The 26,687-nt window shown below is 38.6% G+C and overlaps 1 long non-coding RNA gene across 2 annotated transcripts in view; it reads left to right on the top strand.

The window, feature by feature from the left end:
• The window catches only part of LOC146399587 (uncharacterized), a 396,905-nt gene that overhangs the window by 160,184 nt on the left and 210,034 nt on the right, over positions 1 to 26,687 (top strand). Inside the window, exons 6-7 of one of the 2 annotated variants that reach the window (XR_014818122.1) lie at positions 11,843 to 11,877; positions 15,160 to 15,284. This is a non-coding gene — a long non-coding RNA (uncharacterized LOC146399587). The remainder of the gene's footprint in view (positions 1 to 11,842; positions 11,878 to 15,159; positions 15,285 to 26,687) is intronic. The other variant, XR_014818123.1, reaches the window with a different exon arrangement.

The following is a 26,687-nucleotide window of genomic DNA, read 5'->3' as shown; positions in this document are numbered from 1 at the left end:
GGTATTTTGTATGACCACACGTTTTCTTTTCTCTTGGGAAAATGTCTAGGAGCAGGAGGGCTTAGTGTTATGGTAATTGCATGTTTAACTTTTTAAGAAACTGTCAAAATGTTTTTTATAATGGCTGTACTATTTTGCATTTTCCCTAGAAATGTAGGAGACTCCCAGTTGCTCTGGACAGTTTACTTTGCAGAGTTTAGTGTAATTTAGAAAGTTTAATGGTATTTATTGTAATCAATTTAGTTTTCAGTCTTTGATCAGAGTCTAAAAATTGAGGAGGGATGCTACAAACTTGATATCTATCCACTCTTCAAGATGATAAAATCATATGGAGAGTTTGCTTTGAGAATAATAAATGATGCCCTTAGTAGTCCATTAAAGACAATTAAGGATCAAAGGCAAATCGACTTCATAGGATACTACGTCACCAGTTCTTCACTTTTACATGGTAGAAATAATTTTGGAGACCACAGAGGAAATACAATCAAGTAAGATATAACTAGCATTGGTTTATTATTACTTTCATAATAGGAAGGCGGAAATAGTGTTTTAATAATTGGAAAAAGACATTTCAACAGATTTTTTTTTTCTTTTTTGGCCACACCCACAGCGCATAGAAGTTCCCAGGCCAGGGATAGCATCCAAGCAGCAGCTGCGACCTATGCTGCAGCTGTGCCAAGGTGGGATCCCTAACCCACTGCACTGGGGCAAGGATCAAACTGGCACAGTCACAGAGAAAACACTGGATCATTAACCCATTGCGCCACAGCAGGAACTCAACAGATTCTTTTGAAAGGCCAATTCTTTTAATTTTTTAATATACTTCCCAATTATCTTTTTCTTTCTCGTGACCTCCACAAGTACTAGAAATATAGAGCAATGCATGCTTCTGTTACCTTCTTATATCTATGTATAAAATTGCCTGAAAATATATCTGAACCAGCCTTGCTAACAGTCTCTAAGGTCTTTATGTAGTGTATTCATTTCTAAATATTGTGTTCCTTATGATTTTCTGAGCCCTGGGCACATTGGTTCTCAGGACATGGTGTCAGATCTAGTTGTTCATGTCAGCTTAACTTACGTGATCATTTTCTCAGTTCCTTATCTACTATAATTATGCACCCTCAGTATTTTTGTTCTAGTCAAAATAGTATTTTTCCTGTTTTGGGTGATAGCAAATTGCTTACTAAATACTCAGTGAAGTATTTGCTTCCTTTTTTTTTTTTTTTTTTTTTTTGTCTTTGTTGGGAGGGGAGCAGTTTAGTGCAAACCCTACAATATACACCTAGAGTGAGAGAGATGAGAGTAAGGCTCTCCGGATGGATATAAACACTTAAACAGATATATCCAGTGTCCCAAGTAATAACCTTAGCCCTCAGCTCAGCCAGAGCCTACAATAGGAAAGAATAATGCAAAAGATATGCTAATTAATAAAGTCTTACTAATTGGTCTATTTTGAGGATAATTTGTTTCATAAGTACCATCTTCATTAATGTTTTTATGGCCCACAAATAAATGAAATATGAAAACTTACACTCACACGCCCTCTGCAATCTGTAAGAAAGAACTGCAGGCAGTCACACTGATCACCCTCAGACCTAATCGGGGGGTGGCATCTGTATGGTGACAGGAGCTGCTGGGAGGTCACCCAGGTGACATGCACTCTTTTCACACACACCTAGAACAGCTCCTGGTAAACGAATAATGTTGTTGAAGCAATTTGCTGACCCAAATATTTAATATCTGCATAGGAGGAAGCAGCGCGTCAAAGAGGTTAATTGTTACCCCAAGCTACACAATTAAAAAGAGGCAAAACTGGAACTGGAACTAAGAATTTGTTTAAGACACTGAGCATGCCTGTCTCTCCAAGCTTCACTGTGCAGCCATAGGAACCACTGCCTGCAAAGACAAATTTCCCCCCCTCTGTCTTATGGCTTCGCAGCTGCATTCTGGCTGCTAGGTGAGTCATTCTTAGTGACTATCTGAGTTTAATGCTTTAACGTGGAGCACACTGTTCATTTTAAAAGTCACCCCTGAAATAATGACCATGTGCCCGTGCAGTCAAGTTACATCTCAAAATCTGAACTCTGCCTAATTAACCTGTGTTTCCCCAGTGTACAAGAATTGAGAAGATTCTACTGTCTCTGTGTCAGTCGGCACCTTGAACAGTAGCAATTGTTGGAATGAGAAAATTAAGAATAATGCACTCTTGGATTCAAAAAACAGCAGAGCTCCAATTCTCCTTTTCATAAACTAGAAAAATTGAAAAAGCTCATGCCATTTGTGTACATGTCTCCAGTAACTTGAAATTTAATTATTTTAGAACTTTTATCTTAACTAGGGTTTCCCTTAAAACCCTCTTTCCATAAACTTGTGCCCATTTCTTTGAATAGAACTCGAGGCACTACTCAGTCATTTCAGGAAAGTACATCTTCCTTTGCTTTGCTTGAGACGGAACAAGAGAAGCATTGAGTTATGATGTTTAGAGCTTGCTTCTTTTTCTGCCATGCCTAACTATTAGGGTTCGTTTGTTTTTTTTAATTGATAAAATTGATGAGATTGAGGGACCATGTTAGGGATAAAATGATTGCAGGGCACTAACATTAAGAGGAAAACGAGGGCTCCAAAATAATTCAGTCTGAAATGAAGAGTCCTGCAATAATCCTCTCTCCTAATCCTTACTGAGGAGAGAAACAATTGTCTGTATTTTTCTTTCTCCTCACCTGCCTCTCAAAATATAGCAGGTTTTCTCATCACAATTGTATTTCACAGGAAGGGTGTGAAGATAAGTGAGTACCATTTGTAAAACACTTTAAAGTCAGAGGTGCTATGCTCGATGATAGTGAGAAAGTAGAAGGAAAATAGGTGACAACTTGCTGAAAAATCTGTCATTGTCCATTTATGGACAACTTCAGGGTAGCTCATGATAAAGTCTTCACCCAAAGGGATCTTAGATTGATTTGCACAAAGAAGCACACTGAGTGTCACTGAACACTTTTATATCACTCTTTCAAAATGGCAACAGTTACACAGAGGCATATAAAAGAGGCTACGAGCTATGCTGATGTACAGAAAAGACTGAGAAAAAATTATGCAGAGCAAAATAAACTTCCTGCAATGAACACACACACACACACACACACACACACACACACACACAACTAAAAACAAAGCCATGGACATACCAGTTACACTTATGCACAAGTATTGTGAATTCAGTAAATCTCAAAGTGGCTTTTGCTCTTTCTCTGAAGTTAATATCTTAAATAAAAGCTTCATTATCCACTTAGCATTCCAAGTTAGAATAGAGGGCTAGGACATGACCGATGACGTCTCCTCACAACTGCCACAATCTTTTACAATTGCTTAACTGCAGCTCTGTAATGTTTCCTACCTGGCATCTTTACCTTCAAACTTATCTAACCCCCTAACTCATCCTAATACGGTCATCCAATTCCAGTTCCCCATGTGTGCCTGCACTCATACACACCCACTATGCTGATGCTGATATGGCCATTCCTGCAGAAAGAGCTCTGTTGAAGCTTTTGGCCAACAGGTAAACACAGGAACCCTAGCACTGCAGGCCAACTCACTTGATCTTGCTCATTAGCTTTTAAAGCTTATCGCATACCCATCTCCAAGGGTGGGCCAATTCCTGTAATAAGAGAACTCTGCATTTCCCAAGTTCTTCATCCTCTACTGGGATTATCTTCTCTGAGCTGGCTTTTCTTTCTTCTTTTCTTTCTTTCTTTTCTTTCTTTTTTTTTTTTTCTTTGCCTGCTATGTTATTTTCTTATCTCCTCACAAGAAACAAACTAAATAAGGAACAAAAACTGCAAGAAATTTGCTCATCATAATTAAGTTAGGGCATTATCTTTTTTGTAAAATTTTACAGGACGAGGTTGATTTTCCCTCCTCTTTTTTAATGCATCCTTTTGTTCACTGCCTTGTATCACAGTTATTTATTTACTTATTTATGCTTACTTATATATTCACTTGTCTGGCTTGTCTTTTAAGGTAAAGCATAGTTTACCTCATTTATGTACCCTTAGAGCCTGTTACAGGGCTCAAAACAATTTATTCTTGATAAACAGTTGAGAAAGGGAGGGAAGGAGGAAAATAATGAAGGGAGTGAGTGAAGGAAGGTGTGACGGCAGAATGGGAGATGTATTTCTGACAATGCAACTTGAAATTGCAGATGCATTTTCCTTCAGAAATACTACTATTTTGGTAGCTTCACATGGACTTAGACCACAGCATTTATTTCTCAAAACTTAAAACTTAGTTCACAAAATCTCTCAACTTTAAAATCACAGTATTTTACTCACGATATCTCAGATAGAATATTTATATCACTAATCGTGTGAGAAAATACGTTGAGATATTGGTTTATAAAAACATTACAGGAGTTCCCGTCATGGCTCAGTGGTTAACAAATCCGACTAGGATCCATGAGGTTTCGGGTTCGATCCCTGGCCTTGCTCATTGGGTTGAGGATCCGGTATTGCCATGAGCTGTGGTGTAGGTCACAGACACGTCTCGGATCCCACGTTGCTGTGGCTCTGGCGTAGTACGCCGGTGGCTACAGCTCCGATTCAACCCCCAGCCTGGGAACCTCCATATGCCACGGGAGTGGCCCAAGAAATGGCAAAAAGACAAAAAAAAAAAAAAAAATTATAGGAGTTCCTGTCGTGGTGCAGTGGAAACAAATCTGACCAAGGACCATGAGGTTGAGGGTTCAATCCCTGCCCTGGCCTCACTCAGTGGGTTAAGGCTCTGGCATTACCATGAGCTATGGTGTAGGTCGCAGACACGGCTCAGATCCCACGTAGCTGTGGCTGTGCTATAGGCCGGCAACTATAGCTCTGATTCGACTCCTAGCCTGGGAACTTCCATGTGCTGTGGGTGCAGCCCCCCCCCCCGAAAAAAAGCAAATAAATAAATAAGTAAATAAATGTAAAAGCATTACATACCCCATCCATCAATCCTGTAAGCAAATATGTTCTGAGCATGAAACACCTGATAAAAGGATTTTTGGGACATGTATCATTTGTAATTTACATTCGGTAATGTAACCCACAAAAGTAGTTCTTCCTCATTAAAAAAAAAAGAAGCCATTCAACTATACCTGAGGCCCTAGATCTAGATTCATCACTGGTTGGAGTTCCCATCTTGGCTCAGCAGAAACAGATCTTACTAGCATCCATGAGGACACAGGTTCAATTCCTGGCCTCACTCAGTGGGTTAAGGATCCGACGTTGCCATGAGCTGTGGTGTGGTTTGTAGTCATGGTTCAGATCTGGCTGTGGTATAGGCTCTGATTCAACCCATAGCCTAGGAATCTCCATATGCTGTGGGTATGGCCCTAAAAAGACAAAGGAAAAAAAAAAAAAAAAACCACCAAAAAACAAAATACTTAAGATTGGTAAGGTATTGTAGGTAGTCTTGAGAGAAATTATCAGGATGGTATACATGGAGAAGATTCATTTTCACTGGGGACACTAGTTCCTGTGTCTTATAACATGTATTCATGTGTTTTGTTGTTATATTTGAAAACAAACTTTACCTAACATGGTAAGAGTGATAAACCAATCACTTAGAGCCATCCTCTAAGGCTTTATGGGTTTATAAGGTAGAATAAACCTAACTCCAGAGCAGGTAAAACATAAAGGACAAAGTGTGTGTACTGTTTAGATGGCATTTAGTCTCCCTTAACCACGGTCGGTTGGCGCCCTGATAGAAAATTCCATCTAAACTCTACAGAATGTGAAATGAAAGGACCTTAATGTGGATGTTTATTCCCAGTATCTGAGCCCAATTGATTTTTGGTAGCCCCTGCCCTTTTTGGCTCCTGGAATAGCTTAAGTAAGATAGTAATCTAGCATGCAAGATCTCAGATTTTTTAAAATTAATATTATCATAACGTTTCTCCCAATAGGAGATAGTGCCCGAAGCTCTCCCAGCTAGCTCCAGAATTAATTCTGGATAAAGAGTATATTAAAAAAAAGACAGTGAGAAAGTCCTTCTCCCACGTGATAGGTCACTGTCCTCCAGATCTACTCCCTGCCATCACTTTCGCGTGCAACACACCAAGAACCTAGCTAGCTCACCACAACGAGCTTTACCTGGTGCCTGGAGGAAATGCATGATGGGAGCCATCTTCAACAGCTTCTCACTGAAGACTCAACACATAGTAACTGTGGTCTCTTTCCCATGTTCATTATAAAAAGAGCGGGGAGTATTGAAATTATGCACAAAATTTACATACTGATGTCAGAAAAAAAATGAGAGGAAAACAATCTTAAGACAGTGGGTACCAAGTACCCATTATATTATAGCAGGCATCCTGGTGACTCACAGAGGATGCTTCTTGATACTCCTCTGTCCAGTTGTGATGGTAAAAGGAGCAGTATTGTGGCCATGGCCTGAAAAAGGCTGGGAGACCAGAGGCCTATCCCACTAGGCAATGCACAGACCAGCAGAGGTGGTGGCTGGGCGAGGGATTGGAGCAGAGGGGACTTAAGATAGTGCAGTAAGAGCAAAGCTAAGTGGCAGGCTGTAAAGTGCAAGTGGTGAGGGCTATAGTTCATCTCACTCAGCTGCCTCCTCCTTAAGCTGCCTAGGAAAGGGGGACTCCCTCTGGAGGAGCTGTGCACAGACTGAGAGAATATCAAAGCAAGTCAAATTAAATGGTGCAGGAGGTGAGCTCTAACAGATGCTGTGGTGCACCTCCAAGAGACCACCCACCCATCTTTGGGACTGAGGATCTCCCTGCTGACCTCTCTCAGCCTGGGTCCTCCCCAGGCTCCACACCTCCTCTGAAAGCACGCTCCATCCCAGGACTGCTTAATGTGGAGGTCCACAGTCCCAAGGCCCTTCCTCAGCTGGAGGTGAGGTGCCTCTGAAGGCACACCCTAGCTCAGGTGTCACTAGTGGGGCTCTCTGAGGACCTGCTGTGACTCCAGGATGGTCCCTCTGCCCATCCCCATGTCCTCCTTCTCCACCTGCACACAAGTCTTCAACCAACAGCCCGTTTCATGGGGCACACGACACATGGAGTGTGCTGCTGACTGGCACATGCATGATGATGGAGGCAGTATCATACATATTCTTACTATTGATCGAAATAAGAAAATATTATTGATAATTTATGAGAGCACCTTCGACTACATGTCTGTGCCTTTTATAATGAGGTTCAGCCTTCTCAATCTGCAGAAGAAAAAGAAACAAAAACTGAGGCCCAGAAATTAAAACTATTTAAAAATTTTTTTTTAAATTTTTTATGTTTTTAATTATAGTCGATTTATAATGCGGTGCCAATTTCTGCTGTGCAGCAACATGACTCAGACATATATATATATATATATAAAATCTTTTTCTTGTATTATCTTCCATCATGTTCTATCTCAAGAGACTGGATGTAGTTCCCTGTGCTGTACAGTAGGACCTTGTTGTTTATACATTCTAAATGTAACTGAAAACTAAATTTTTAACTTCCAGTAAATTAGAAAAAAACTAGCACCAAAACCGAGTTGTGGGTTTTTGTTTTTTGGATGTTTGAGAAATGTTCTCAATACTGCCTCCCTTAAGTAGAGGTTCTCTAATCCAACTCTGCATCAGAATCACAGTTCAGAGGTTTTTAGTTTGGTTGCTGTTGCTTTTGGCTTGTTCATTCGTGTTAATAAAGATTTCCGGATCCACCCCGAACATACTGAGACAGACTCTGTTGTGGAAGTTTCCAATGGAACCTATGTTTTTAAAAGCTGGACAAGCAATCATGACAGTCAGGTAAGTTTGGGAAATGTGATCTAAAGTCTATAGCTAGTGAGTTGTGTTAGTTTTCTAGGGCTTCCTCAATGGAATGGCACAAACTTCAACAACAAATCTATTGTGTCACAGTCCTGGAAGCTAGAGGTTTGGGAGCAGGGCTGGCACCTCCTGAGGGCTGTGAGGAGAAGCTCTTCCACACTCTTCCTCTAGCTTCTGGGGGCATGCAACCAGTCTCTGTAAATGCGTTTCTGCGTCTAAATTGTCCTTTCTATAAGGACACCAATCATACTGGACTGGGGGCCCATCCTCCTCCACTCTGACCTTACCTAAACTAATTACATCTGCAACCACCCTGTTTCCAAATAAGGTTATATCCTGGGGTTTATATGAATTCGAGGAGACACAATTAAACCCATTACAGGAGTCCCTACCTCTGCAGGAGTTTACAACCATCCCTGCATGATTTGATCCAAAAAAGGAAAGAAAGAAAAAGGAAAAGCTAAGAAGGTAAGCTAAGGAAAAGCACCTGGCAGAGGCAAGGATGTCCTCTGTTGCACATGGTCTGATTTCAAGCTTAAAATGTCAGTGTGAGGTTGTGTGTGGGAGAGCTAGGATCCACCCTAGACTTAGACGATTTAATTCTACTCTTTCCCATCTTAGAGGGAACACTTCACTCACTGTTCAGCACTGCATCTATTGTTATTGCTAGCTTCATCTAAGACTTCGCCACTGATTCCATTAAATCAGATCCCTAAAGACAAAGATTTGCTCACTTTGATCATTAATTTCCTGCTGACTGCTTGAACATTCTTTGACCTCCAATACTACTATTTTTACTGTTTATTTTTTTCTTTCAGCTTTTTCTTTTTTTTTTTTTTTTTTGCCTTTTCTAGGGCCGCACCAGTGGCATATGGAGGTTCCCAGGCTAGGGGTCTAATTGGAGCTGTAGCCACTGGCCTACACCAGAGCCACAGCAATGCCAGATCTGAGCCACATCCGAGACCTACACCACAGCTCACGGCAATGCTGGCTCCTTAACTGGTTGATCGAGGCTGGGGATCAAACCTGCAACTTCGTGGTTCCTAGTCGGATTCGTTAACCACTGAGCCACGACGGGAACTCCTCTTTCAGCTTTCTACAACTAACATAAGTTAACATTATTGATTGTCCAGTGGATAAAAGGGAATGATACCATGTACTACAGGAATAGGATATAATAGCTACTCTTAATCTAATGTCAGTGATTTTACTAACTACGGCAAAAGTGTAGGACCAACAAATATGTGTGCAGTTGTAGAACTGATATAAGTGATTATTAAAGCCACCCATCACTGCTTTAAATAGCTCTTGGGGAGTTCCCGTCGTGGCGCAGTGGTTAACGAATCCGACTAGGAACCATGAGGTTGCGGGTTCGGTCCCTGCCCTTGCTCAGTGGGTTAACAATCCGGTGTTGCCATGAGCTGTAGTGTAGGTTGCAGATGCGGCTCGGATCCTGTGTTGCTGCGGCTCTGGCGTAGGCCAGGGGCTACAGTTCCAATTCGACCCCTAGCCTGGGAACCTCCATATGCCGTGGGAGCGGCCCAAGAAATAGCAAAAAAATAAAAATAAATAAATAAATAAATAGCTCTTGGGTTTTTTTTTTTTCTCCTGCATTTCTAGACTGTTTTTTTCTGAATGTCACCTAAGATAAGATAAATTTTCATTGCCTCCTAGACATAGTCTCATAAAAGAGGATGGTATCATTTTAGGAAGATAATCGATAGAGCGGCATTTTCTAAGAGTGATGTTTTATAGAGATTTAAGACCTAAATAAACAAATCCTAACATGTAGGAGTATCTCTATAAGATCTTTATTTTTTTTTAAAGACTCCCCAAAGAGTTAATTTTAATTAGCGGCCTAGTGGAAAGCAAGCAGTATTGAAGACCTTTCCAAGATTTATGTGGAAGGAACCTGTTGGCTTATTTCCACGATCCTTGTAGGCAAGGAACCAAATTGTGTTTTAAGAAAAACAAGGTTAAACTAGAGGAGAATTTTTAAAGAAACAAGTTTTGTTTGATGTATTAATAGTCAGTTCTGTACAGAAATTTTGCATTCTTGTGCAGACAGAAGTCAGACTGACAAAGATCACCATAGGCTTCGTAAGAAATAACATTTTTAACCTTTTATTTCAACACTGTGATAAATCTTTCCCAACCAGTCGATGAAAGTAGAAATAATCCCTTCTGAGACGTATCTGTTTAGTCCTCAATTGAATAGCGCATGCTGCCTATGGACTATCAGTGCTATGCTTGTTTTGGGATCTAATTGTGCAGAATTAGTGCACAGTGTGAGAAAAAAGTTAACTAACTCTGGTTAATTTCTCCCGAGGGCTGGAGGTTGCTCACCTTCTGGGACCTCATTCTAAGTGGAATTGGGAGAGTAGAGGGGAAAACAGCCTTCAAAAGCTGATGTTATAGCCATTAATGTTCTAATTTTTATCACTCTCTCCATCCTTAATACATTCCTATTCTTTTTCTGTAAAAACTCAGTGTGTGGAGAAATCATGAGAAAAGGGTCATAAAACCATGAAGATTCTTGTCATTCTCTACATGGCAATGCCATTTGCTTTGTGTGTGTACAAGAGACCGTAAAGTTGACTCCCTTCACTATTCACGTGGTGGGGCTTAGTGACAGTTGTTGTCACTGCACTGTACGCTCTCTGGGCTTCTGTTTCACATGTACCTATTTCTTCAGGGGTGTGAGTCCCCTGGGGTGTCAGAAGAACTGACATTCCTGTTTACAGAATGTGCTGGCTTTTAAATGTTTTCACCTGATGCCTCGAGGAATCTTTCCAGAAGCTTTCCTTATCCAGTTTGCAAATGTGGTCATGGTTACCTGGTGCAGGTGCAGGCTGGCCAGCCAGGGAGCCGAAGTAGAAGATGATGGCGTGTTTATCCCTAACAAGTGCAGGCATGGGAAAGGGCGAAGCTTCGTAAGAAATAACGTTTTTAACCTCAGGGAAAATATCCCAGACCGGAGGACCGTATGAGCCTTTAAGCCCTAGTCTGGTAGCCAATGAGGTTATAAAGGTGGAAGCTGACAGCATAACTTTTTTTTTTTTGGCAGGAAATGTCACCGCTTCCTTGAAATTTAATCCAGTAATTATTTGACTCTCCAAGCCAAGGATGCCCTGAGATCCTCCAAAACCTTGAACACCAGGTTCATTTCCTCGCAGCTCTAAAAGCAGAGGCGAGCAAACTCCGTTTAGAAGACCGTGAGTCTTCTGACTGGCATGCATTTGATCTGGAATCTTTTTTTTTTTTTTTCCTCCTTTTTTAGGGCCACATCTGCGGCATATGGAAGTTCCCAGGCTAGGATTGAAATCAAAGTTGTAGCTGCCGACCTAGCCACAGCCGCAGCAACGCCAAGTCCAAGCCACATCTGCCACCTACACCACAGCTCATGGCAACGTCGGATCCTTAACCCACTGAGTGAGGCCAGGGATCCAGCCCACATCCTGATGGATACTAGTCAGGTTCATGACCGCTGAGCCACGATGGGAACCCCTCATCTCGCATCTTAATCAGTAGCGCTAAAGGCTTCCTGGGGGGAAGTCACCATTGGAGGTCCCCATGTCACCTAAAGAAGTGCACAGTTCTACCAAAAAGTAAGGAAGCGAATGTAAAAGAAATACCTTTAAGGGAGGTTGTCACAAGCATTGCCGAAATGGAAGTCAAGCCGTCATAAAAGGCACAAAGGAGGGAAACTGGGTCAGAGGGGAAGAGTGGGGGTAGGGGAGGGGATCAGTAAGCACAAGGCTGAAAAGACAGGATCAGCTACTCCCAACTCCATAACCTTCCCAGGCTAAGTAGATCTAAGTATTCCATTCCTTTGATGAATATCAGATGTATAATCTACTTAAAAAGAAGTACATAGGCTGAGATACAGTAAGAAAAAATTAAGGCTATCCTTAAAAAATACTGCAAAAGAACAGTCTGTATAAATGCTAACTAATGGTAAAATTTTATTCTGTACTTCATAGATGTGTGTTTAATTTATATCTGGCATTGACTTTTTTTTTTTTTTTCCCAGTTTATTCTATGGATCTAATATACTCTCCATGCCTGGTAAGTTCTGAGTATCTAATTGACATTCCTTGTTGACAAGTTGAACTAAGGATGAAGTTTGGAAACAGAAACACAGCTTGCATCTTGAGCATGACCTCAGATATAGTTAGCAAATATAGACTCTTTCAAATTGAGGGAACAAATCCACAGGAAATTGGGTATATGTTTTTTGTTTTTTGTGTTTTTTTTTTTTTTTTTTTGAGGGGGGCTTGTTGTTGTTTGAGGAGGCTGGTATTTTTTTTTTCCTTTTTCCTAGGTTTATTAACATATAATTGATATCTAAGATTATATAAGTTTAAAATGTAAAAGGTATTGATTTTTTACACTTACATCCTGCAAAATGACTACCAACATAGTCTTAACTAACACCTCATTATGTCAAATAATTACCACTTTTTTGTGGTGAGAATATTTAAGATCTATTCTCTTAGAACCTTCCAAATATTTTGTAAACTATTATTAACTATAATTATCGTGCTGTACATTAGCTCTCCAGAATTATTCCTCTTATAACTGGAAGTTTGTACCTTCTTATCAACATCTCCCCACCCCACCAAACTCAGACCCCTGCAAATAGCCATTCTACTCTCTGATACTATGAGTTTGGCTTTTTTAGATTCCATATGTAAGTGAGATCATGTATCATTTTTCTTTCCTGTCTGACTGACTTAACGCATTAACATTATTAATATAATGCCCTCGAGGTCCATCTGTGTTAGAGCAAATGGCAGAATTCCCTGCTTATCCATGGCTGAATAACATTCCATTATATATATATAGATATATAGATATCTATATATATATACACCACATCTTCTTTATCCACTTATCTGTCAATGGACACTTAGATTGTTTCTATATCTTGGCTATTGTGAATAATGCTGCAGTGAACACAGTAGTGCAAACATCTCTTTGAGACCCTGTTTTCATTTCCTTTGGATATATTGCCAGGAATGGGATTGCTGGATCTTATCGTAGTTCTACCTTTAATTTTTGAAAGACTCTCCATACTGTTTTGCACAATGGCTGCACCATTTACATTCCTGCCAGTCATGCCCAAGGGTTCTCTTTTCTCCCCATCCTCACCAACACTTGGCATCTCTTGTCTTTTTGATGACTGCAGTTCTAAGCAGTGTGAGGTAATATTTCATTGTGGTTTTGATTTACATTTCCCTGATGTTAGTGATAGTGAGCGCGTTCACATGTACCTGTTGGCCATCCGTATATCTTCCTTGGAAGATGTCCATTTACTTTCTCTGCTCATTTTTAAGTCAGATTCTTGCTTTTATTGGATTGAGTTGTCTGAGTTCTTTATGTATTTTGGATATTAACTCCTGTCACATAGATTGTTTGCAAATATTCTCTCCCATTGCTTAGGCTGCCTTTGAATTTTGTTGATTGTTTTTTCGGCTGTACAAAATCATTGTAATTTTATATAGCCCCACTTGATAATTTTGCTTTTGTTTGCTTGTTCTTTTGCTATCATATCCAAAAAATTGTTGCCAAGACCAATATCAAGGAGCATTTTGCTTTGTTTTCTTCTAGGAGTCTAACAGATTCAGGTCTTATTTAAAACTTTAATCCATTTCACATTAATTTTCTGTGAGTGGTGTAAGATTAAGCTGATGAAAAAGCACTGAAAGAATCAATAAATTTGAAAAATAATGGCATGGATGGACATACCCTGTTGTAAAAGTGAGTTGTTAAAATGAAAAAAATTGAAATAATAAAGCATTCATACAGACATAAACAAGTAGTCAGCACACAAAATGGAGAGTTCATAAACAGGCCTATGAAATGTGCTATTTTTATATAATTCTTATATTAAATTACTCAGAAATTATAAACTATTCAATAAATATTTTAGAATATGTATATAAAGATTTTATATATAACTGTTTTTACACACACACACACTAAAATGAAGGGGGGGGATTTCCTGATGAATTCAAGAACTAGAAGAGTAATAGAATAAACTATAAAGTAATATTTTATGATCTTCAGAAGCAAGTCATACAGTCCAAGCATCACAAAGGGAAGAATTGACAGATGTGATTATATAACATCCAAATCTAATCTATAACACAATATAACATTAAAATATTCAAAAATTCAATAGCACATATAAGAAATATTAGCAATACATAAAACATAAACAGTGATGGTCCTTCAGTTTAAAAATCTCCAATATTAATCTTGATATGATTGGCAAACTGTCATTAAAAAAAAAAACTTTGTTGGAGTTCCCATCATGGCTCCGTGGTTAACGAATCCAACTAGGAATCACGAGGTTTCGGGTTCCATCCCTGGCCTTGCTCAGTGGTTTGAGGGTCCAGCATTGCCATGAGCAGTGGTGTAGGTCATAGCTGTCGCTTGGATCCCATGTTGCTGTGGCTCTGGGTAGGCCGGTGGCTAAAGCTCGGATTAGACCCCTAGATTGGGAACCTCCATATGCTGTGGGAGCGGCCCTCAAAAGGCAAAAAGACAAAAAAAAAAAAAAAAAAAAAAACTTTGCAAAGATTATAAAGTAGAAAGTAATGGTGGCATACAGTGAGTAAATATAGGAAAAGCTGAGTACCTTCACTAAGAATCAGGGGAAGAAGATGTTTTCACCAGGAGATAATCATAACCAAGAAGTGGGTTTCACCAGCAGGGCAGGGGATATGCCTTTTATTTCTTGGTGGTGAGAGAAGTTGTTGAAAGACTTTGGTTGGGATTTGCCAGTATCTGTAACTTTTTAAAGTGCATAACCTATGTCTGACTCACCAACTCCACTCAAAAATGCTCACCCCAACATTAAAATAAACCAAAGTGTTAACAACTTAAATTTTCATCAGCAGCAGAGAGGTTATAAACTTCCTGGAGCACCCATACCACAGCCATTAGACATGAAGGTGTAGATACCTCTCTCTCTCTCTCTCTCTCTCTCTCTCTCTCTCTCTCTCTCTCTCTCTCTCTCTCTCTCTCTCTCTCTTACACACACACACACACACACACACACACACACTGTAGCCCCCTCTACACTATAGTGTCAAGAAAGAGCTTCAGGGCCTATTAAGGGATCAGAAGCAAAAGGCTGGAAAGCACTTTAATCAGCCTCTGTTCACATACACACCCATATAAATGCTTGGGGTGAGGGCAGGGGGAGACACTGAATGATGAATAGAGCTTAACTCAGAGGTGGCAAGAGAAGGAGGAATATGGAAGGAGAAAACTCCTGACCTGAGCAGCACTTGAATGAATTTTTATGCATTGGGATCTAAAATTATCATTGGATTTTAGTTTGGGACAGACGCTCAACTGCAGGAGATGGAAGGATGACACAAGGCAAGTCACTGGCATCCGAGAATGGAAACATTCTTTCCAGGGTCTATCTGTAAAGGGAAGGGTGACCCCAAGGACAGAAGGTAACAGATAATATGATTTTTTAAAGCAAATAATGATATATTTGAGGTGTGTTTGTTTAGATTTTTTTTAAGTTAAAAATGCAAGTACTCAATAAATGTTTACATTACAGACTAATTTACACAAAGCAAAAATTCTTTTCAATTATGAAAAAGAATGAAAACAGAGCAGGGCACCCTGAACTCCAGAGGATTCAGAAGGTGGGTGTGATAGTTCTCAATCTGCTATACCCTGCCCCCTAGAACAACAGACTCAGACACAAAGGAACCCTGCTTAAAGCCTGACTTTTAAATGCTTCATTTTTTTCTGACAGGCGTTATCAATCTTTGCTTTTAACTCTGATGCTAGCTTAACTGTATCTCAACTTCCTTTTCTCTGAGATTAAGCATTTTAAAAGCAGTGATTTCTCCCTTAAAAAGTGGGAAGATGACACTGAATAAAGGCTATTACTTTACTGCAGGAACAGTTCCCTGAGTCTTTGAAGATGCATAAATTGAATGTTGTACTGTCTTTATGAAATTCTCCCTAGATCCCTGACTAGTCTTCTCTCTGTTCACAGATGTTTCTGGCTATTTGATGTGAGGTTTGAGAAGAAGAGGGATCATTTATAGAGTAATTTGATTACTTCAAATTAAACTCATTTGGACAAAGAGCAGTTTAGTTCAGCCTGAAGTGTTTTTGTTGTTGCTTTCTTTTGTTTTTGTTTGTTCTTGTTGCTTGGAGATATAATCTTTACTTTTGAAGAATATCAACCAAGAGATAAGCTCATGTTTGCAAATCAATGAATAAAATGAGAATCCAAATGCTAAAAGTGGAGGGATGTGAATAAGCAGAGGGTTTATATTTTGAGTTGTGGATTTAATAGGACTAGTTTGGGCATGGGTTTCCCAATCTAGTATGCATTATGTATGACTTGGATACTTGTTCTGGGCATGCATTGTTTGGAGGCAATAACTGGTAACAGTGCAGTAGACTGAGAATAATGAGTTACAAGCTCTCACTTCCTATGTATGGAGTTTTCTTTCTGGCACATGAAGCTGCTCACATATTAACCAGAGATTTACAGATGAGGCACTATGCAGAATGATCTGGCTGCATTTTTTCTCTTATTCTCTGCAGCATATTTTACTAATCCACATAGGTTCAGCTTTTACTGTTTTCAGGCTGAGAAAGTCAGAGCTCCACACTCAGAAGTAAAGATGGAAACGCTGATTTTTTTTTTTTTTCCTCCCGTTGGGAATAACCCTCTGGCCTCCAGGCAATTCTTTTAAAAATAGCTTCTGTCTGCCTTGTGCCATTATTATCACAGATACAATTCCCATCTTGACTGCCCGGGACTGAAATCAGTTTTCTGCATTCAAGAGCAGTTCATCTGTGCACGGGTTGCTTTTATAGAAGTCATGGTGGTCTATGTCCTCTTGAGTTGTTGGTGTTTCCACGAAGCTTTTATACAGTATAGAAAAAGCAGGTGATCGTAAGCATCTTTGTCCCACTCTAACTTACCTCAGCAGAGACCCTATTGTTCCAGGCATGTGGCCAGCTAACATAAAAACCAGAAGGAAGTTTCCTTCATTCACCCACAAAATATAAATATTTCATGGGGTCTTTGTACCAGCTGCACATATGTTTAATATGACTCATTATTTAGCCAAGGATAACAAAGAGCAGCATTTGAAAATGTGGGCTTTTTAGTACCAAGGAAGAAATGGTTAAATGAAAGTGGCCATGTATATAAAAGAAGCCCACACGCTTTATGAAATGCACATGGTAAATTTTTTTTAAATACCATGTCTTCAGATTATATTGTTTCTATGAACCTATAACTATAAATTCTCCCCAAAGCAGTATTGACTCTAGACTATAAATAGGGATGTCCACTTTTCTTTTTAACAAAGTTATATAATAAAGCTGAAAATAAATTATGTATAAAGATATAGTCTATGACTTGACTATTATAAATATGATTGTTTGGGTCACGAAGGTTATTAGCTAATAAAATGACATCCAAAAGGTATGACAAAAAAGAAATAAGGGTTTGGATTTTTTCCTCTGATTTAAACAAACTATAAAGAGACCTTTAACGACCATTCAAGCAGCAAAGTTACATTTATCTGTGTGCCCTGTGACTAACAGAATGACTTGATTACAGGGGCTTTTATCTTTTATTATAACTAGCTGGGTGTTTTCTAAGCCAGTCGTCTCACCCACACCTATGGCTAATGTCACTGCCAGCAGGGAGACCTGCCAGTGCCATTAAAGAAAGTACACGAGGTCAGCGGAAGCCTCGAGTTGTGCTTTAGATGCCTGGAGTGGTGTAGATCCTGACACATCATTCCTTAAAACTCTCTTCTTGGACAGTGTAGCATTCATGGCAGTGGCGAGAACTTCTTCCACTGCCATTCACCAATTTATTTACTCGTGATGTTATCTTTTATGGAGTGTCTGCAGGCCATGTGCTGGCTGTGTGAGACTGAAGGAAAAGGACATTGTAAACGGAGAGAGAAGACAACAGTAGAATGCTGCAGACTCAGAGTCAGGCCAAAATGCATCGGTTGTGTGCAGGAAAGAAGACAGCCTTTCCCTCCACAGCACCATCTCTCTGACAACCCCTTCGATGCCTCGGGATCCCCCTTCAAGCAGGAGGAGCAGAGATCTAGATGTGTTCTTACAGCTTCAGTCTCTCGTGGGCTTTAAAGTTTCCTTTTTGTGTTCATTTCATTTATTCTAGTGTGATGATTATATTTCGAGTTTAATTCTTCCTTTTCCTTGTCCTTGAGACTCCTATGTTGTGCCATGTGCCAAGTTCAAGGGTAGAGACACAATCTTGCATTCAAGGACTTTACAGGTTTGAAGGGGAGGCAGACATCAAATACTTACACAAACGCATCATTACGAACTACCATAAGTGCTATGAAAAAAACAAACATGATTATGTATCGGGGTAACCTGCTCTAGTGGAGCAAGTCACTTGTAAGTTGGGAGATGAAGTTTGTGCAAGAAGTGACTAAGGAATGAGGACAGTGAAGGTCAAGTTTGAGAAAGAAGCGACTAGGAAGTGAGGACAGAGAAGGTCAAGGGAACATCCTCTGCTGAGGGTCTGGGCTGGGAGGTGGTACCTTCCATTCAGGGAAAGGAAAGAAGCCTCGTAGGAAAGAAGAGGGCGGAAGATGCAGCTAAAACATTAGGCAGGAAGTCTGTTTGGCCTCCTTTCCAGGAGTGAAGAAGAGGTTATTCAACATGTACTTGTTATTCATTAATTACTCTACCCCCCCCACCCGCCCCCGAGTGGTAAGTCCATCACGTCTTCAGTTTGATTCATCTCTGCGCCTCAGCTTAATTAAACCATTTCAACTTTTGGATTTTTAGTGGGTTTCATGTCAGTCTGCCTAAAAGGTATACTGACCCTTTTCTTATGGGTTTTATTTTATTCATTTTTCCTACCGCTTTCATTTTTAGTAGTTTAATCCTTATTCTTTTTTAAAGTTAATCTCATTAATGATTAATTTCTCTATGTATCGCTTTTTATGCTTCGCAGGGTTTGTTTGTGATTTTATAGTCAGAATATACTCCTTTTTAAATAAATGTTTTCTTTTTAAACACACTATTCCAGAGATTTAAACCATGAAATAAAACTTTTTTTTTTTTTAACTTCGAAAAAGAGCTGATACCCTAAAACCCCAGGCATCTGCTCTAGCAAAGTAATAATTCAGCTGGCCTTTCTCTTATTTCTTTTTTGAAAATGAATCAGATAAATGTGTGGTTAGAGCAATTGTCCTTAAAATAAGCTTATTTGCAAAGAGCAGTCTATAAATCTCTTCCCAATTTTCAGAGAAGATTTAACTTAATAAATTAGATTTTTTTTTTTCCAGTTACAGATTCCTGTCTGAATTTCTTTCATGCTTTTGGGCCTGTTCTTGCTCATTTGTTAGCAAGCAAAGTACATATGCAAAACACAATCTATGGCTCTTCTTCATGAGAAACATATATTTAATTTGTCTGTTTTGGTATTCAGAGTAAGACTGGTCTTGGAGAAAGAGTCTTAGGAAGCAGTTTCTCCTCTGAATGTTTTGGAAGTGTAGACTTGCCACTGTTCCTTCCTTGAACATCTGGTATTGTTCAGTATTACAGTCATGTGTATCTGAAGTTGCCTTTGTGGAAGGTATTTAACTATGAATTCATATTATTTAGCAGACACAGGATACCTAGGTTGTCCCTTCCTTAAGGAAGCTTTGGAACTTTGTGTCTTTGCCTTATCATCCAAGTTGTCTGAACTTAGTGGCACAAAGCTGGACATCATATTTACTGATCTTCTTTGTATTTGTAAAAATAACATTTGGTATACTTTGCATCTTTTCTTATCTTCTTGATCCATCGAAGACTTGTAAGTTATACTGATCTCCTCAAAGAACCAGCTTCTAGTTTCCCTGATTTTCTCTCCCAATTTTCTCTTTTCAGTGCCATTTATGCTCTTATGCATATTACTTCCTTTTCTCTATTTTTAAATTTGTTCTTTTCTAGTTAATTTGGAAACTGGGATCAATTTGAGTCTAATCTTATTGTCTAAAATAAACATTTCTTGTATGACCAGGGCCATGTACATTCATCATATTTTATACACATATACATGGGGGTTTTCCAAAATTTTGATTAGAGATGCAGTTTTTTGTGCTTTTCTCTCTAATTCAACTAATATGAATCAACCAGTGTCTCACCTGTTCACTTTTACTTCTTACTTGTCTAGTAAAAGATTATTTAAGATGGGAATTGCTCTGTAAATTTTTTAAATACATACCAAAATAAAGTTTATAGAGTCAAAAAAAAAGTAAAAAAATAAAATAATCATTTCTGTGCTACGCATTTTCTTCTAAGTATTGCTTATCTGCAATCCACACATTTTGAAGAGTTATACTTTGATTCAGTTTGAAATATTTCTCCTTTACTTTTGTATTTCTTCTGTTACCTAGGAAACATTTAGAGGTATGATACTTAGTTTCAAATAGTTGAAGATTTTCCAGGTATATTCCTGTTAGTGACTTTCTATTTAATTCCATTATAAGAGAAATAACTTTGTAATATTTAAATTATTTTGAATTCATTAAGCCATGTTATATGTCCCAGAATATGTCATTTAAAAATTAGATGGGTGTACTCAAAAAAAAAATCATATATTGTGCTGTTTTAAGAAGAGTGTTCAAAATGTCATGTAAGTCAGGCTGGATGATAGTGCTGCTCAAGTATTCCATTTACTTACTGATTTTTCTATTATTAATTAATTCCTGAAAGAGAGATATTGTAATCCTCAACTGTAATTGTGGATTTCTCTAGTTCTTCTTGCACTTCCAGTGGTTTTTACTTTCTGTGTTCTGAAGCTTTGTTATCTGAAGCATAGGTGTTCAGGGCATGAAGGTATCTGCAATTTCCTTTTTCTGATATCAGTTTCATGACCCCAAATTTCTTATGATCTTGGAGTATACTCTTTTACATCCACTTTGTTTTTTTTGTTTGTTTGTTTGTTTGTTTTTAGGGCCACAGTGGGGCATATGGATGGAAGTTCCAAGGCCAGGGGTTGAATCGGAGCTTCAGCTACTGGCCTGTGCCACAGCCATGGCAACAACAGATCTTTAACCCACTGAGCAGGGCCAGGGTTCAAACCCACCTCCTCATGGAAACTAGTTGGGTTCATTACTGCTGAGCCACAAAGGGAACGCCTCTTTTTTTAATTCATTTTTAACCTGTGTCTTTATAATAAAAATAGGTTTCTTATAGCAGCAAATAGTTGAATATCAGTGTCTATCCATCTGAAAATCTCTCTTTTAACCAAATGTCTATACCATTTATAAGCAATAAGACTGGATTTAAATCTATCATCTTGCTCTTTGTTTTCTATTTTTCCATCTCTTCTTTTTTTTTCTTCCTTTTTTTATTTTTCTGGTTTGGAACTGAGTATTTGTCATGATTCCATTTTATTTCCTTTCCTGACTTATTAGAGACAACATGTTGTGGCCTGTTTTTAGGGGCTACTTAGGGAGTTTACAGTATACATTTTTAACGTAACGCAATTTAAGTCATTATGACACCACTTCACACACAATATGAGAACCTTGCAAAAGGATATTTCCTTGTTCCCATCCTGAGCTTTGTGATGTTATCATAAAATTTACTTTTACATATTTTATAAACTACATAGTATACTGTTAGGTGTATCTTATTAAAAATCAGTAATTTTAAGGGACTTTTAAGACGATGACTTTCTCCCCCGTTGACCTGCAGAGCTACTATTTCCTGCTTTGTGTAAATCCGTATTTCCATCCGTGTCACTCTCCTTTCACTCACAGGAGTTCCTTTAACATTTCTTTTGATGCAGGTGTGCTGGTGCTAACTTCAGTTAGCTTTTTGTTTGCCTGAACAAACCTCTCTTTTGCCTTTGTTTTTGAAAGATATTTTCTTGGGTATAGATAAGAAGTTGGCAGGTTTCTTTTTTTCCTTTCGGTTCTTTAAACTACGCAGCTTCACTGTATTCTGGATTGCACTGTTTTGGATGAGAAGTCTCCAGTCATTTTTATGTTTGTCCCTCTGTGTTATGTTTATTTTCTCTCTGGCTGACTTTGAAACTTTCTCTTCATCATCTTTGAAATGGGCTGAACGGTTGTGTCTCCCCCAAATCCGTATGTTGAATCCTTAACCCTCCCAGGTGATGGTCTTGGAGGTGTGGCCTTTGTGCGGTGATTAGGTTTAGATGAAGTCATGAGGCCGGAGCCCCCATTATGGGATTAGGGTCCTTACAGGAAGAAATAGAAAGATCAGAGCTCTCTCCACCATATGAGGACACAGGGTAGGAAGAGGGCCTCTCCAGAAGGCACCCTGAATTTGGACTTCCAGCTGCCAACACCAGAAGAAGTGCCTGTCATTGAAGCCACTCAGTCTGTGGCAGTTTGTTTGGGCAGCCTGAGCAGACTAAGCCACTGAGTATGAAGGATTGTTCTTGGTCAGTTTTCTTTATGCTCCTGGTGCCTTAGGTTCACTAAGCTTCTTGAAAATGTCCCTTTTAGTTGACATCAAATTTAGAAAACTACTGGCCTTTTTTATTCATATGTCTTTTTCCATCCCTTCTCTCTCTTATCTTTCAAAGACAATAGTTGCATGTTTAATTTTGTCCTATTATTGAGACAACACCCTTCTGACTACTCTTACTGATAATCCTTGAATTAAAACATTTTTCATGCCTGACCTATGATGAACTATTCCTGGGCCCATGTGGGCCCCAGTGACAGTTCTCTTCTCGCAATGGTTCTTTTCTTGGTCTCCAGTAGGGTCTCCACATGTACGAGGAGATCAGCACTCAGCTGAAGACTGAAGGGCAAGTTCTTCCGATCTTGAAGCCCCACCCCCATGCCTCTCTCCAGGCATTCCTATCTCCTCTCTGATATTGTACCCTATGACTCTAGTTCCTGTTGCCTCTCCAGACTGCACTCAATCCAGGAAACTGCCAGCTGTACATTCAACACAGGACCTCTCTCTGGGCAGTAAATTAAGGCAGTCCTTTGAGCAGTCAGGGCAATTGATGAGCCTATAGACTCAAGGGCTCACCGTGTTTATTTCCCCTTTCTCAGAGATCACCGTGTATAAACAATGTGTAGTTTAATTAGGAATAAATTGAAAGGCAGATGCAATTATCTGTACAACGTTTCTTGAAAAGCATTATGAGTTCCAGGTGCTTCTTCCTTCAAATAATCTTGACAACTCTTGGGACATATATGGTCATTCTGAATAGCTATATGCTCTGAACTCTTCCGTACTCTTCTAAGTGATGCTTTATTTAAGTTTTACTCTGTATGAAGATTAACATAGATACTTTAATTCAGCAAGTGTACACTGCACAAGTGTTTAGCTGCTAATTGCTACAGACATAGAAATTAATAAATACAGCGCCTATTACTGAAGAGAGTATATTCAAGAAGTAGAGACAGTTACAGAAGCAGATCATTTATTTCAGTGTAGTATTTTTTTCTATGAGATAGGTAAACAAAGGGTGTTACAGGACCACAGAGGAGAGGTTGTATCTAAGTTGGGTTCTAAGTGTTAAGCAGGAAAATGCTGATGAAGACAGTGCATAGTGCTAGAGAACTGCAGAGCAAACATACTGATAAGAAGACAGGATTATCTACAACATTACACCATAAAATAATATGGCATTTGGCAGATAAGTAGTGTCACAGTGAACAGGACATGTTAAGAGGTGGCATTAGATTTGCTGGAGATATCAGTAAGGGCTTGGCAATTCTACTAAACCATGGAAGGAAAAACCCTGAAGTTTTAGCACATCTGGTTAAGGAATTAACCCTTTGAGAAAAACTCTCAAGTTCATAGTAATATATAGATCACCACTATTAGTGGAACAAAACTGTAGAATTAAGTTGGTTATTTGTGATGCCAGAGTCAGTGCCATTGATTTTTTGAATTGTGGATAACATGAAATTATTTTAATAGCATCTCAGTTTCAACAGGAAGCACTGACTAGCAAAATCATTATGTAATAGAGGCATTTGGGGACTTTTTTGTTGGTTGGTTTTGTTTTTTTAAGAGAACATAGGAAAAAATAAAAATCTAACATATTTACAGCTAAGTAGGCACAGATTTTTTTTCTTCAAACCCTAGACAATATCAATGTGCAGAAATAGAAAGCACTTAAGGAGTTCTAAATAGGAATAAAATACAACCAAATGCTATTGTCTTAATTTTGCCTCAAACCTGAAAAGAGTTATCTATATTGCCAATTATTGTGTCAAATTCAATATAATATGACTTGGAAAAGTTCAAATCTGTGATTAATAAAAATTAGAAGTAGATAAGTCACAGCCAAAACTGATAGGAACAAAATGCAGGATTTTCAAGGACATAAAGAAAATATACAAAACTGAGAAGAATAATTTTAATGAGAAGCTCACAGTTACTAGATTGGTGACCAGAAATATGTACTCTTATTATTCCTAGCCTTTTACTTGTACTGATTTTTATAACATCCATCTTGGTTTGTAAATATAAGATATATTTGAAAAAATTAATCTATGTCACTAAAAGCAATGCATGACAAGTCAACAGAGGTATATGCTTTGTTTTACATATACCTGATATAATTAGATATCAGCTGCTTTCTCTGAATACTCTGTACCCGCAAACTGTGGAAAATATAATAGACATATTCAAACTAATATCACGAGGGAGCTTAATCTTTTTGAAAAACAAGAAATCTGTATTTTAAAGAAGGTTAACAATACATGAATGTCACATGAGAGAATGAATTTGTTGTGGACAACCATCAGCAGAAAGTAGCTAATGGTTTTATTAAAATGACTAGGAAGTCTGACAAAACCAGCACAAAATAAAGACCTTAGGAGGATTAGGGAAGAATACCCTGGGACCCAAGTCTATAGAGATAGTCTAGGGAGCTTAAGGCTGGGGCCATTTGCATGCATCACAGCAAAGGGGATTTTCTTACTTATACCTTTTTTTTTTGTTTATTGGTATAAATATGGCTCCTGTTCTCATTGGCTGCTTCATGGATGATTTATATCAGTCCAGAAAGTTGAGTTCAGTGTGGTCAGGATAATCAGCTTCAGGAAAGAGATAACACTGCACATTCTAACTTTATCCTGACAACATTCTACAAATTAAATCGTCTTTTAATATTCTGCATTGTCAGTATTCACTACTTAAAGTAATTCTGCAGTAAAGTCTGTCAAAAGGGAAAAACTAACACTCTAAATGTTGATGAATGCTAATCAATTTTTATTTATTGAGTTGCTAGAAAGGAAAATAGATCATCATTCATAAGTAATAGTGCTTTAATTTGTGTCTCTACTTGTGATTGATCTGGAAGAAAGTGTAGTGAGATAGGCTTCATTCTGCAATCCTTGCCTAAAGAATCTGATTCTGTACTCCCCTTTGTTAGCACACAAAATATAATCTTTTACAAAAGAAACTGGTAAATCAAGAGCTGAGAAACTCTAACAAGAACTTAACCTTTGATGAGCCTTGGAGTAGGTATCTGAAATGGAAGAAGATGATAGGAGATACATACTTCTGTAGTATTCACGACTCTCATAAACACGAGGAAATTCTACACACGGGAAAACCAAGGCTGGCAGTGCTGAAAATAAGCCTACATCTAAGTAAACAGGCACATGAGGAATGAGAATTCTGCTCTGCATGGTGCATGGCTGCAGCCCAGAGGACTTAAAGATGTCAAAGTTTCCTTTATTTTGAGCAGCTGCTGTGTTTCTTTCCAAATTAAAAATGCCTGAGATGCACGTGATCGTATGTCATGTAACATCTCACAATAAATGAAATGCATAAAGAAAAACACATGTGGTATAGGAAAACTCCTGGCTTCTTTGTGATTGGTTGTTGCCTTCAGCCATTGATAATTTATTGCACTGCTTTTTTCAAAACGTTCTTCCGTTTGTGGAATCCAATATTCCTGCAAAGCTGATCCACGGTCACATGCTAATGCTCGCTTGGTTCCCTGTAGCACACCAGCAGACTCCCTGCTCTGGGGCCAGAGCATCCCTGTGGTGTATAATAACAGAGCAAGTTATTCAGGTGTGGGATTGAGGGAGATTAACGATGGCAAATACAATTGGGTTTAAAATGAAAATGCTCTCATTGTGCTTTTTAGGATTTAATTGCCGCTAGGATGATGCTATCAATTGTATTTTTAGGTACTGTCCTCTACCGTGGCACAAGACATATGAGTTTTAATATCAGCAATACTTTGAAGTTAAATAATGACCAGCTCCTTTGCCCTCGTCCAAGGTGTTCACGGAATTCAAAAACACATTTTTGCAGTTAGCCTCACAGTGACCCCACAAGGGAAAGAGCTATGGACACCTAGAAGAAAGTCATAAGACAGAGGGAGATGCAGGTTATGAAGAGCTGGTATTATTTTTCTTGACTTTCAGAAGCTTCAAGAGTAAAATCTGACTCAGTAAGAATAATGGTTACTATTATAATAAAAATTGTTAGCATGGAAGCATAAGCATACTCATGGATTGAATCATTATTAAAATATTTTCCATTGATAAATTTAAAAAAAACAATTTTAAATGCCAAATAACTATGCATAGAACATTGTAGAAGATATAGAAAAATGTTTCAACTTTTGTTCTACTCTCAAAAAAGAGCAAAATATATTATTATGTTATATACAACCAGAGAAATGGCACAAGTGTCGGCAAGTCTGGAGAAAAGGAAACTCTTGTGCACTGTTGGTGGGAATGTAAATCAGTTCAGTCACTATAGAAAACAGTATGAGGTCTCCTCAAAAAATTAAAAACAGAACTATCATATATGATCCAGAAATCCCAGTTCTGGGTACATAGTAAAGAGAAATGTAAACAGGATAGCAA

The sequence above is a fragment of the Sus scrofa genome, chromosome 10, assembly GCF_054392235.1.
Source record: "Sus scrofa isolate SSC_HxYL_T2T_F1_AM1 chromosome 10, Sscrofa_HxYL_maternal_Yorkshire_Landrace_v2.0, whole genome shotgun sequence".
NCBI lineage: Eukaryota > Metazoa > Chordata > Mammalia > Artiodactyla > Suidae > Sus > Sus scrofa.
This window is presented reverse-complemented; position numbering and strand designations above follow the sequence as displayed.